The sequence below is a fragment of the Amblyomma americanum genome, chromosome 5 (genome assembly GCF_052857255.1).
Source record: "Amblyomma americanum isolate KBUSLIRL-KWMA chromosome 5, ASM5285725v1, whole genome shotgun sequence".
NCBI lineage: Eukaryota > Metazoa > Arthropoda > Arachnida > Ixodida > Ixodidae > Amblyomma > Amblyomma americanum.
Window position 1 is genome coordinate 62,459,320 of NC_135501.1, and position 14,770 is coordinate 62,474,089.

Here is a 14,770-nt window from a genome sequence, read left to right on the forward strand (position 1 = left end):
GTTTCTAGCAGGGACTCGTCTTTGTCAAGAATTAACATACATTGCATGGACGTGTCTTCTTATAGCAGGGGACCCGGCACACAGAGGGATTAAAAAGAAAAAAAGACGGGGGGAGCGGAACACAGCACAGACACCTACCCCATGTTAGGGAAGAAAGGCGCCACGTCGCGCACGCACGAACTCACTGCCCACACACGAGGTGTAAGAGGGAGGCCGGGCTGTGCGGGCACGCGGTTATTTAAAAAAAGATCGAGAGATAAGCAATAACAAAATAAAGAAAAAAAATTGTGGTGGGGACATAACAAAAGAAGGGAAGTATCCACCAACTGTGGGCGTCTGTACGCCTCTGGCCGCGTTTGTGTGGCCCCGTGTGACTCCAAAATATGGCCGAAAGAGGCTGCACGGGTTGCGACTGCTTACATGGTGACACGTGAGTCGCTAAAACCAGATGTGGTTTCCATACGAGGACCACATGGAAAGGCTTGCTTACAGAAAAGCAACTAATAAATAATTCAAAGAGAAAACAGCAGAGCAATGGCCGAGAGAGATAAAAAACAGGAGACATGAGTACACAAGATCAACACACAAATGTGTCACTGTTGTTGCTACAACACACCCCTACAACACTGTTGTTGCCTACGTGTTTGTAGACGGTGTCTAGACACTTGCGCTTGTGGACACTGGGGCCACCGTTTCTGTAATTCACGAAAACTTCTGCCGCTCGCTTCGCATAGTTACCACCCCATCATCTCGACTCTCACTCCGTATAGCCAGCGCCGAGCCCGTTCATCCTTCTGCCGCTTGCACAGCACGCGTCGTCATCGCGGATGTTTTGTGTTGTCGAATGTTTAGTCCTCCGTGCAAGCTCCCATGACGTCATTCTTGGATGAGATTTGCTATCCTTCCGCAGTGCCGTCGTTGACTGTGCCCGCGCGCACATCATATTTTCTCCGCTCTGCGATGCGCCCTTCGACGAGCTTCCGATTCGCCGTGCTGCTAAGCTTGTTGTCAACTTCTCACTGAGGACACTCGCATTCTTCCTGATAGTACCGTTCTCGTCCCTGTTTGCTCCACCTCTGTTTCTGACGCCACCGTTCTTTTCACGCCGTCCCTCGTCCTTGCCTTTCGCCGACACCTATCTTTTCCCTTCGCCGTCATCGACATTAACCACGGTGCTGTCGCCATCCTGGTCTCTGACCCCTCATTCTAAGAGCTCTCCTTGCTCCGTGGCGAGTGCCTCCGCATTTTTAAACCGCTGACTTGATCTCTTCCTTGGACACTGATGTGACCTCCTCCAGTGCCGACGTCGCTGCCCTGACCCCAGGTGGCGCTACTCCAGATCACCCGCTGTCTTCGGACGTTTTCGACCCCTCCATTGACCTCGCTCTCGACACAGCTCACCGCGTGCAGCTCCTTGCCCTGCTCAAGCAGTTTCGTTCATCGTTTGACCACCAGTCCACTTCTTTGGGCCGTGCGACCACTGTCGAGCACCACATTGACATCGGCACGCATGCTGCTCTCCGTCAGCGCCCCTACCGTGAGTCGCCTCCCAAGCGCCGGGTCATAACTGATCAAGTTAACGACATCCTACAACGGGACATTATTCAACCATCCGCCAGTCCTTGGTCATCCCAAGTCGTCCTGGTGAAAAAGAAGGATGCCTCGATACGATTTTGCGTGGACTATCACCGGCTTAAAAAAATTACGCGCAAAGACGCCTACCCGCTACCACCTATTGACGATGCCCTTGACTGCATGCAAAGCGCCGAGTTCTTTTCCTCCCTGGATCTCCGTTCCGGCTAATGGCAAGACCCGATGGCCGAGTCCGACCGTCCTAAAACAGCGTTCGTCACCCCTGACGGACTTTCAACGTGATGCCATTCAACGTGATGCCATTCGGCCTCTGTAACGCTCCCGCAACATTTGAATGAATGATGGACAACATCTTGGGCGGCCTCAAGTGGAACGTTTGCCTCTGCTATTTAGATAATGTTGTCGTGTTTTCGCCCGATTTTCCGACGCATCTCAAGTGCATGCGCCAGATACTGAGCTGCCTAAACAGTGCTGACCTTCAACTTAATCTCGAAAAATGTCACTCTGGTGCCCGACAGCTGACAATACTCGGACACCTCGTCTCCAAAGACGGCGTCCTGCCAGATCCTCACAAACTTCGTGCTGTGGTTGACTTCCCTAAACCAACTTCTACAAAACAGGTGCGCCGATTTGTAGGTCTCTGCTCCCATTTTGGGCGATTTTTTCCCAATTCCGCCTCTATCGTCGCGCCCCTTACGAAACTCCTTAATGGTCCCGCCGACCTGTATACGTGGGACTCGGCCTGCAACGACGCTTTTGCGGCGCTCCGTCGTTTTCTAACCACAACACCTATCCTTCGACACTACAACTTCCAGTGCCCCAACTGATGTGCACACCGAAGCAAGCGGAATCGGCCTCGGTGTTGTCCTTGCCCAGCGAAAGCCCGAATTTGCTTAATACGTCGTTGTGTACGCCAGCCGTGCCCTCACCAAAGCTGAGTCGAACTACACCGTGATGCACTGTAAAAAAATTCCCTACCTATAACGTAGACTATGTACGTTTTAAATACAGAACCACTTCTGCTTTCAATGAAACGTAGGGAATGACCGTATATTCAGTCCAGTATTGAAGGAAACGTCCGTGCTCCTCTGTAGTCGTTGCAGGGAAAAATACTAAACATTCAATTTAAGGGATCAAAACTTAACACGACAGGACGGTTGACCCCATCGACAATGTGTTGCACCAACCGCACTAATAACTTGCTTAAAGGCAGCAAAAACAGAAGATGCTTATGATGTGACGCCACTTTTACACGATGAACTGCTGGCCCGCAGACTATAGGCATCACATGACGTCCGATTTTTTATTTGTCTGGTTTACTCTTAGCCAACAATGTCCGCAAACTAGCATGGCGAACGACCGTGAGCATGTCTAATGTGATTAACACAATTAAGAGCCGAGGAAGGGTGATAACGCATTACGTTGCTTCAAGGTTGAGTGATTGGTACAAATTGTGAGCAACGTTAAATAACAAAGGCCTTAATTTGCTATAATGCTAAAAGCTGACTTGATGAAAAAATTTTTCGCTACATTGCTAGCCACATGATAGAGTAACATTTAATAAAAATGTTACTGCAACATTTGCTTTCTGTGAGAAATGCTGCGTAATGAGGTCAACTGTTTGAAAACATTTAGACACAGACAATGGTTGGACAACTCCTCCAAAGTGAAACTGAACACCAGCTGAAAGTACATTGCAAACATGATGAAAGTGCACAAGTTGAAAGCCGAATTTCCATCTGCCATTTGGTAAGGAAATAAACAACTGAGTAAACCAAAAGCATGGGCACACAAATCTGTGAATGCAGTGCAATCTAGCAGTTACATCTTTGCTACACAACCATTAATCAAAAACACCAACTCCTTCATGGATAACAAAAGCACCGACACAACAAATTATTGCTCAATGCAATGTTTAATTTAGTAGGTACCTATTGCCGCCCATTCATGCCTGCTCTTCCTGCAGATAAATGAAACGCCACCAAAAAGCAGCGAGCAGCCATAATTGCTGCAGTGACAAGGAGGATGTGCACCATCGATGCTGTTCCCCCATCCTGAGTAGGAAATAATAGCAGTTTTTTCTGGAAATACACTGAAAGCACGAATTTTCTATCCATCGTTTACTTAGCTTGCACTGACACGACCCATTGTGTACTCGGTACCTTTGACAAACAAGGGGCCAGCCGATAGGTACACAAGACTGTAGAACCTTGCTAACTTGCAAAAAATCAATGCACAGAAAGAAAAAGCTGACAAAAAAATGAGGATTTCCTTATTTGCACTTTTTATACAATACCAAGAATGTGGCTAAGATATGGCATGCACATTGTTTTTTTCTGTTCACTTACAAACTTTCCAGCCTGTGCTAGCACATTACTCTGATGTAAATAATGAAGCATGCCAGCACTGTACAATATGCTGTAACACTTATGAAATACTCCCCTTCAAGGCTACCGCATGCCTCTTACATGCGGTAAAGTTTAAATCTGCCAAACTAGCTAGTCTGCAAGATGAGACGCCAAGCCTCTGACATCTGGCGATGTGTACCTCCCATTTGATTAGAGTGATTGGAGATGCTCCTTTTTGATGGCATTTCAGTTGCTGGGTGTGGAAGGACCAGATATGAAGGGCAACAACTAGACACCAACTTTTTAAGCAACATCACAATAAGCAATGTGCCTTAGCTTTCCTTCTGTCCAAAAAGGAGTTTCATTTTCTATGTTCTGTGTTCACATAACTGCTTGCATGTGCACATTTTGGCTTGCTGGGAGGTGCTTTCGTCTGTTAAACTACAGTTTTAACTCTGGCCTCAGTCTTCTGCGCCTTCTTAATTTTTTGCTAGCGTTCACCTTAAGTCGCGTACAAACTCACGCAGATCTCCACTTTTCTACGTTTCCAGCTGTCACATCTTCTCTGCCTTCGTCATGTCCACCACTGCATCCAATGCCTTCAAGTCTGCTGTGTATAATCATTTTAATTAATCTGCCTACACGTATTTATGTTAGTCGCTCTCCTCTCTTCGATGCCAATTGGCCCTGAGAGTAAATAAGTGAAATGGTAGTCTAATCTAGGTCTGAGCAATCACGCATTATGTTGAGTTTATTTTACCATGTTGGCCAGTAGAGAGTGGAAGGAAAAAAAGCTGCTAAGTGGAGCTCGACATGCCTCTCGACCCCTACACTGGAAAGCAGCAGACACCAAGGCATACGTAATCACTAACGACAACAGAACATGACAAGTGTGAAGTAATTCAGTAACGTTCGTCGCATTAACCACAGTGCATACTCGCTGCTCAGTAATTTATTACCTCATTAGACATTCTTCAAAGAGAGTGTACAATTATGTGTTTTGTTTGAACATGGCACCACAGTACAATGACAATCATTAACCTTGTGCCAACACAACATAAAATAAACTTCTGCCCAGTAAATGCATTGCTTACAGTGCCACCACGGCACCTGTTTAGAAAATAAGCTCAAAATATTAGTGACATTAAATTTGAGCAGACGGTAATTCCGCCACCCCCTCCCTAAAAAAATGAAAAAGGGTGCTCTTCCGACGGTACGTTTGTACGCTGTAATATTTGCGAATCCAACTACGTGTGAAATTCAGATATAAATAATTAACGCCAAAGCATTCGGTTGAATGCGAGGCGCCAGGGCGCGGGCAAACAGTAATCGTCTTCAGGTATCCACTGGTGCCACGCCCTGAGGGCCACTGCTCGGCGAATACCATTCATGGCCACGTTCATATCCAACAAGCTTGTCACAAACATCACACAGGTGATGATGCAGCAGCCGTTCATCATTGCTGTTGGACAGTGCTGAATTTTTTGGCGTGGTAAACGGAATCATCCACCGAAACGCGCGTCTACTGTTACTCGCCAGATTCTTGCAGTCCCACGAGGGAGAGCAGCTTTTCCGTCGGCTTCAAGTCTCCTCTTTCGTGCAGGGCCACTCGCATTGTAACGCACATTCTGCATGATCGTTTTACTACGCACCGATGCCGCACGGGACAGCGAGCTGTTGTATGTACACTCTAATGCAGCGTTCCGGCCACACACATACACACACACATACTAAAGACACACAACGCGCAGGTCGCACGCAGCGAACACTGAAGAACAAAAACCCATTCCAAAGCGCCTGTTCATTCAACTCCCCACTGCGCTAACTGCGCACATGTTTCCGACTGCGGGCTCGGCTAGCGCTTCGACTTCGCCATGGCTAGCCATGGCCAAGCTGCGCTGCCGCTGGTGGTAGTAACGTTCATGCAACGAAAAGAAAAAACAATATATCAAACAATTCAGGTTGTCAGCTAAAAAAGCTACCGTAAAATTAAATACATCTTATATGTTTTTGCCGTTGTGCGCCTTTGCGACATCAGCGACGTCAGCTTGAGCGCGAATACGTGAATGGCGCTATGAATTTCCCGTGTAGCTCCGTAAATTGCAAATGGCGTGGCTGCGTCGCTAACATTTAGACATGCTTGCAGAGGTAGTCGGTGCGAGCAGTTCGAAGTTCATTCGACTGGAATTGCTCAAGGAAAGTCAGCGGCACTGCATTTTTATTATTTCTGTGCATTGCGAGTGACTTTGGCGGCAGCCACTCGGCAACGTCTCCGGTTTGGCGAACTTGTGAGAAGGTGAGCCTTTTGTTATCAAATTTTGAAAGCGGTTTTTTGTTTCTATTGTAACCCTGCGTCTCGTCGCATGTTATGTTCACGATAACATCAGTACAACGTGCATGCGCTTTCTGTCTCTATTTAGAGTAATATTGGTCGATCAGCGTAAACTTTTGGATTCAATTAAGCACGAACTGTCCATGTTGGTACTGCGTGTCGAATGTGTTTTGAGACGATTCTGAGCGGGAGATGGTGTTCTGATAATTTGTGTACTACCAGATATAGTCTAGAGATTTGAAACCATTTATCACACTGAAACAAAGTTGGAAAACTGTTTTGTGTTCATGCATCTGCTGTCCATAAACTTGACTTTTCGGCAATCATTCGCATGGCTCCTTTGGATCTGGAAAATTGACTACTGTTGCTAGGGGTGCCTGGTAGCAGAGCTCCTGGGGACGCCCAGTGTGTCATTTGTTTGTCCAAGTGCCCAGTACCAAAGGTACCATTCCTGACATTTTTTCCCAGTCCGTTAACCTCATATTCCTTGCAAATATTACAGTATGTAATCAGGTAGTAAAAAAATTGGCAACTTCTGCATATTTCACAACAGTTCAGAGAAGTGCACATGCAGCATCAGTATTCTCTCCGTAGAATTTCTGAGACCTGGATTCATTTCTTCTAGGACTGTGGCATGCAGTAGGTCAAATGTACATAAATTTATTTTCCTCTGGTGCAAAGTAAAGAGTGCAAACATCATAAGACAAGTCTGTAGTCTGTTTCATTCTCACTGCATTTGGCCAAAGCATAATATGAAATGCTGTATGTTTTATGCCCTAGTTTCCTTTACTTTGAGCAGTAGATATTGACAGTGAATAGCAACGCAACTCCACTTGCTGACGGTTTTGCCTTCGGCAGCAAAAGAGGGAATACCTTACCCCATGTGTTATCTCGACAGACTCAAAACTGCGATGGACAGCTGCGTCCACAGCTGCTATCACCTCCCAAGTGCATGCGCTCGTAAGACACATAATAACTCTGGATTGCCATTAACATAGCCTTGCTCATTGCAGTTTCCGATAAACACCTCATAAGTGGTACTATTATGCACTCTTTTCTTTGGCACTATGTATGAGCTTCTGTTCTCGCACTTTCTAGAAATAATGCATGCAGTTTTGAAGTGCGAAAAGGGAATTTACATGTAACTATATTGTCATGTCAGTATGTTACAGCCAAATTGTACATTGATGTCAGTGCTGGTGGTTTCTTTTCATTATTTTAGGAGAATGTTATAATTTTACCTATAGCAAATAATAGCCCTCACTAATTAGCTGATTTTGTCATGTCCGGTATTTTGATATGCTAAGCCACCAAAGCATGATTCAGAATGTTGTCAGAACTAAAGGCACTGAGTCTTTCGTGTCAATAAAAAATGTGCTTTATACCCCTGTCACATGGCATTCCTCAAAGGCCTTTCCAGCAAAGGCGCCATTTTTCACCAAAGGAGCGAAAGCTTAAAGGAGCAGCGATGCAGCTACACGGTGCAGCCCAAAGGTGAAAGTCGTTCAGGCTTAGCACCCGCTGCTATACTCGAGGTGGCTGAAGTGAGTGTTCTAAAATTAAAGTGGTGTATTCTGTTCATTCGTTGAGCTTTGACAATTTTTTTATTCTGATTGCTTCCTTAAAAGTACTGCAACAGCTACTCTCATCAGCAGGAGCAGGTTTTGTACGTGTATTGCCTTGGCCACCATGGGCGCTCGGTGTTGCCGCAACACCTTCACTATCTTGAAATTTGAACACAAAACATAAACACCCGTACAAAAACCAAAGCCAGACACACCTTTTGTGTTTGAAAAAAATGTTTTCAAACATTATTAGCTTATCTATTATTTTTATTGCTTTTACTTTTTGACTTTGGATGGTACTGCGATCACAGCTTCTCGAATGCCGCGTCTTCAGGCTCCGAAGGTCTCGGTTGAGCGCCTTCGCCTCCAAAGCCCTTAGCGACAAAGGCGCAACATTTGTACCGGGTAGCTGCACTCCTTACGCCTTTGGATATGATTCTCAAAGGCCTTTGCGGTGCCCGTGTGACAGGGATATTAGTGTGGTATGGCTGCTTGAACACCTGTCCCTGGTATCTCACAAACTGAATAAGGAAGGGAAAAGCCTCAGGGTGCTTGCTGACGTTTCGACAAGAGGACTTGTCTTTGTCTGGCAAAGTGTTCATCATTGGTGGGGTTTAAATAAGGTTTTCACTTCGAGGCGAAAGGCCTGTTGTGTGGGACGAGAGTGCGATATGGGAAGGGCGTTACGATGGGGAGCGTGAACCTTGACCAGGCATGATAGCTGCTAAAGAAGATTAACCGGTTGACCTGCAAAACTGTGAAAACAAAAAAGCCCAATTCAGTAGAAACGAATCTCGGGGTATGAAGTTTGGATAGTGGGCTTGAATGGCTTTATGTCCAGCCGCAACAGGTGGCTTGGTATAGCTGGCTGCCTTTTCCTGAAAAACTAGGATAAAGGAATTAAGCAGCATGGCAGAATAAAATACCAGGGGGGGGGGCAAAATAATTTGAAGGAAAAAGAGAAAATGAAGGCAGGTTCGGAGAAAAGGCCAAAAGAAGGGGGAGGGGAGGAGTATGGCAGCCAAGGTTCCGAGAAGTGATGTCAGGAGGTGCAGGGCGTAAGGTTAAAGTATAACGATAAATTAAAGAAAGCAGGAAAGGAGGGGGAAATTATGGGTTGGGAAACCTCTTATCATGTGCAAGGCCTTTTCAAATAATTATGCCAATTCCGGAATGTACAGAGCTGGCCACATTTAGTGCAAACATGTGAGCGCATGGCCGCACTCTTTAGAGGTCCACTGTGTGCGGCGCAGCCACTCATCGCTGCAAAATGGCGCAAGAGGAGATGCACCTGGATGTGGTGCTTCGTGTCATGTTACACTTCGATGTGTGGCAATGTCAGACACAGTGGCCCAAAGAGCACAGACATGTGCTCGCGTGTTCGCACTAAGAGTGGACAACCCTGTACTTGATTTTAAGTTTCCTCTGTATATGTTGACCCCAGACGAAAACAAGTTGTCTTGTCGAAACGGCAAGCACCCTGAGATTTTTCCTTCCCTTGTTCACTTTTTGAGTGTCCATAAACCATCTGCCTACTCTCTCTCTACCATGCACTCCACATCTTGTACGGTTATCTTTGTATGTATACACCAGTGATAAATCATGAAGGAAATCAAGGGATTTGTATTTGTATTGCTTAACACTTACTTTAAAGCTATATCATGAGGGTATAGTTGAAAATGTGCTACGGGGGCTTGGTTGTGTGTCGTGACTGGTTTCTCTTTATCAGGGCTACTTGATAGCCACCATGAAACGCAGGCTTTTGAAAAGTCGTTCCTCATATAAAAGAGCGTTTCCACTGTTACAATGGAAATGTTATTTGCTAAAAACTTCAATCATTGCATTTCAGGGATTGATATTTTTCAAATAACTAACCTGAAGTTCAAAACCTGTAGAAGGAACTATGTAACTTTTTTCCTGCCTTAAAAACCCAGTACTTATTTGCCAGTTTCAGGAAGGAGAGGTCTGTTTCATGGCACATACTTTCCACTACCTTGCATGAAAATTGTGCAGTACAGGCCCACCATAAAACTAGGGGCATAGTATACTGCTTGTATGCAACTACTTTGGCGTTAGACCATGCATAGCATGGTCTTAAAGTTATTCTTTTCATTTGCAACTGGTTCATAAAAGGCCTATTCTGGCAAAAGGCATTTAGCAAAATTATCTTCCTCTGAATGCTTCTAAGGATAACTTTAGTTCATTCAGGAAAATATATAGTGACAATATCTCTTAAAGGCATGATTGTCCATATTAGCTCTTGTTACCTCACAGTATTTAGTTTTGTGCCTCCAGCATCACTGACTTGCATCATATGGTAAATAGAGTAGTATAAAGCTCGCTGTTAGTTTAAACCACAACTCATGATGGGGCTGTGCACTTTTTGTTGTGTTACATGAAATATACTTATGTATGAAACAATTTCTTTCAGCTGCACCTCACATGATTCAAATTCCATCAGAAGAAAGGCTGCAACACAACATTGCTCACTACCTGTTGCTTTCCCAGCACATAACATGCCATAACAGCACATAGCAGGTAAGATGTGAACAAAAACAGTGCATGTATATGTTCCACACATGCATTTTGTGTACTACCAACACTATGATATGATTAACTATGTCATGTAAGAGAGAGCACACAAATCATTTTTTGTATATATTGCAGCATGGTTATTTCAAGTTTTAAACTGGCCATTGAAACGACCCATTGTATTAAAAGAACGTCTTGCTGGGCAAGTTGGTACATCTTTGCTGGGCAAGTTGGTACATCTTTGGATTACAGGCGCGAAAACAGACAGACCACGGCACAGACCGATGGCACTGGGGATCGAACTCCACACCTACCGCTTGCGAGGCAGATGCTCGGACCACTAGGCCACTCCTGCGGTCCCCCCACTGATGTTGCTTACACCAGGCGCTGTTAAAGCCCCGGTATGTATGGTAAATGTATTTTAGAAAACCATTCACTTCCAAAGTACCATTTCATCTTTATAGCAAAACCACAGTTCGCCTAGCTAGACAAACCTGCTGCATACAAGCCAGCAGAAGGGTTGCACATACATGCTTCGTTAGGAAAACATAAAAATCAAGCAGAGCCTGCCCTTCATGGTGCATTATACCCTGATTTTGAGCAATGATCAAGATAGGCAGATGGTCATTTCATTGAACACTTGCATGATACATTCGTAGAATCGAAAAGACAAGTACTATTGCCAAATCTTCAAACAGTGTTTATTTTCAGAGAAAACATATCATGAAAAAAGTGTTGGATTAGTTATGGTGCACCTTGTATGGGGAAAGGGGCTCCCACTTTGTGAAAGGCTTAATTTTGGAATAACGACAGCGTTTAAACTAGTTGGGTTACCATGTTTAGATAGTGGATGTGCTCAAAAAGACACTGGAAGTAAGCGCACTGTGTGGAAATCTCTTTCTGTATCCTTGTCTTTTCGAGCGCTTTTACGATCTAAACTTAATTTTGCAAGAGAGCAAGAAAAACAAATATTTAAATTCTGATAATTAAGGATAAAAGATCATGTTTCATTGTGTTGCTTAAAGTGTACATTGTATCACTATTGCTGTATTGCAGCACTTCTGTCGTGGCCTTGCATTGCAGCCTCTTGACTTTTGTTTATATAATAGGCAGTCCTTTTTTTCATTCGATTGCAACACTTTAGGAGTTACTACAGAGTTGCGTGGTAGCGAACTCTCAGATTAACGGTTTGCATTATTACGCCCGCATAACTTGCTAAGTGTTTCACTGCAGTCTTGTTACTAGAACAGCCTCTTGAAAGTATTCAGCCTGGTGGTCATTGAGGGTTACTGTTCACATATCAAAATGCCGGATCAGCTGTATACTCTTTACAGCTACCAGAACTATCGTACATTTCATGACATGCTGGCTGAAGAGTGCTGGAGCACCAGACTGGGGATTTGGATGAAACAATTTTCAAATGTGTGCTCGGTATCACGCTGTTTTGTTCCAGTTGTGGAGAGGTTTTCTTTTCAAATTTGTTCTGTCAAACATTTAAATTTTGGGTAATATGTTGTTGCCTTTCTCTTGTGTTCTCTTTGTTGTTGAGGTTTAGTATTTTTGGCACAAGCACTCCACTCTATTACTTTTCAGTATAATTTAAAATTTGTAGGGCACGTCATGAAGAATAATACTTCTACTTGAATAATCTGCATGTGTTTATGTTCTCATTGTTGATATAAAAACTTAGTTGAGACAGCTTGTATTTTAGCTCTGGCTAGAATTTTTAGGAGAGCCTCAGTAACATAATCACATGACCAACACAAACTTGGTATTATTGTTTGTGCAATGAAAAACAGTTTTAAAATAGTTATTAACAGCTGTCAGTGTAGGACTGGCCTAAAATGTTTTGTGCTCTATGTAGCTCTTCTCTGAGGCAGGATTAATTCATCTGCACCTGCAGCCTGATACCGCCAAGATACCAATTCTTGGGTGAACTTATGATTTTTTTTCACTGAGCAAACTTGCATCATCTTGAAGCATGGAACTTGAGCTGATTCTTAACAGCTCTAGTGTAGCGAATTTCATTATCCTCATTGCTTAGTTTATATTCACCTCAGGACAATGGCCTTTTCCAGTTTAATTATCTGTGTCTTGCACCAGCTACATGCCACACTATCAGAAATCACCTGATCTTATCTAGTGAGCTTATAATCAGCTATCTCCTGCTATATTTTCCTTAGGGTGAAATTCATTTTGTTGCGATACAATGCACAAGCTGTTTCCTGGCGTGGTGCTCAGCTTATCTGGAATGAAATGCTTGGGAAATGGGTCTCTGATTTCACCTTGAGTAGACGAAATTAACTTGTGCTAAGGCACTCTTTGGCCACAGATGCCCTTGTGCCATTAAAATCCATCAAATTCATTATGTTGCCCTAAGATACCATTGGTGATTCATTCTCTGCATTGTATGCCCTGGCCAGATCCATTTTCTTCTTTTAATTTCTGCCAGAATATTAACAACTTCCTTGTTCATCCCTGTTATGGTTTCACTCGGTCAGTTGTTCTATTAATAATTATAATCACTTTATTGAAAACATATTTTGGGCTAAATGGCATCAAGTTTGCCACTCTGCATAATGATATATATGTTTGGTCTTGTATGTCTTTACTTGTGTGGTAATGTTTATTTTGTGCTCACTGTCTAAACAACCTTATTTGCCTATGATATCCTAAGCCCTTCTATACCTATTTTCCTTCCCCCTGGCTCTTTTTCTTTTCAGTCATTCCTCCTCTTTCCTTTACACCGGCCATTGGTCACAAGGCTGCTGTGGGAACGACAGTCAGCACTGGGCCCTTTTTTGTTCATGGAACCTGCACTGCTACTATTAGCACATAGTACGTTATCAGTATTTTTGTGATACTGCATTTATTGTTATTTATGAAGTAGTTGGCTAAGGCAATGGTAGCAGTGTTGGATATTGCAATATATTAAGCATATATCTCACTTGCAATATATCAGTGTGTTCACTATTACACTACCCTCTATTTCTTTCAGTTCAGTTATTTGGCTATAGATACATTGTGCTGCTTTCCTAGTTTAGTCCACCCAAACTAAAACTTTGCTCTTTGTGTCACAGGTAGAATCTACAATGATTGCTGCTCTGTGTCTTGTAAGCAGGAGGCAGTGTTCAATGGAGCCATGAACTTTCCTTGGAATTGAAAAGCCTTTGCCGTATTATGCGCTGAACCACGAGTGTGAAGAGGAAAATGTCACGCCTTGGATTTCTGCTGAGGTGAGCCATTGCGGTGAATCCACCAGCGCGAAAGACAGGGATGAGAAAGGAGACAAGACAGGTGCTGACTCGCGACTAAAGTTTATTGGCGTGAACAGGAAATATATAAACAGCCAAGCAATACCATAAACCATGCAGTTACAGATAAGCATACAGGACAACATAAGTCAAAAATCGCCCTCAACATTTCCCTGATCGAGGTAGTCCAACTCATTGTGTGTTAACACGATAGACAAAACACACATTCTTCACGGAGTCATAAGATGTGTCTAGCCTCGATAATCTCCCATTTAATCTCTCTGAATTTACTGCCAAAAGGAAAGGGTAGCAGACTTCACATCCCGTGCAGTGTACAGCAGAGTTACCCCAACCACCTAGACAAGCCCCTACCCTCTTGTGTTCCTGTAGTCTTACATTCATACACCTTCCAGTTGCACCTACGTAAACCAGACTACAAGATAATAATATTTGATACCACATTCATTTTACAAGGTGCATATACATTTCACTTTACACGTGTACTTTTCTCGAGCCACATTCATAGAATTATTCTTAAAATTTTACGTGCTTTAGACAACGTATTAGGGGCCGAGAAAGCCACTTTTACATCATACCTTCTGGCCACATTTTTCAAATTGTGCGACAATTTATGTACATACGGTAACACAACTGGTCTTTTGGCATCTCGCTGGCTGGCCCCAGCCTGATTGTGCCGGTCACCGCAAAACTGTCTCAGCTTCTTTAACAATTTATCATATGCTCTTGCAGTAACAAGGTTTGGAAATCCTGCGTTCGTTAACCTTAAATCCTGCTCTTGGAAACTAGTCGTCATGCTGTGAAAGCATAATTTCATCAATTCTGAGCCCGCGCTAGAAAGTGCAATGCTATCTTTCACTAGCTTGGAATGGTCGACATGTAGCCGGGTAGCAGCTTAACACTCGCCAGCACACATGAAGTGTGCTGAACATCAAGGTAAGGTCCAGAAACCACAGCTCTTTTTCTTGGGACATTTGCTCCAAGGTAAACCTGAGATAAAGGCCTTGCTCCTTAAACAACTTGAGAACATGTACAGGTCCTGAACTATCACAACCTTTATAAAAGACCAGAAAATCATCGACATAGCAAAAGACTTTTCCCCCAGCCCATGCACATTCTGGACAATTA

The 14,770-nt window shown here is 43.8% G+C and overlaps 2 long non-coding RNA genes across 2 annotated transcripts; both read left to right on the forward strand.

Moving 5' to 3' along the window:
* The first annotated feature begins 6,685 nt into the window (after positions 1-6,685).
* On the forward strand, positions 6,686-10,553 carry LOC144134740 (uncharacterized). The gene is made up of 3 exons (XR_013315232.1): positions 6,686-6,715; positions 10,270-10,376; positions 10,506-10,553. It is a non-coding gene; the product is annotated as an uncharacterized LOC144134740 (long non-coding RNA).
* Positions 10,554-10,652: 99 nt separating this feature from the next.
* LOC144134739 (uncharacterized) lies at positions 10,653-13,589 on the forward strand. Its single transcript, XR_013315231.1, has 3 exons — positions 10,653-10,771; positions 13,094-13,208; positions 13,451-13,589. It is a non-coding gene; the product is annotated as an uncharacterized LOC144134739 (long non-coding RNA).
* Positions 13,590-14,770: the final 1,181 nt, after the last annotated feature.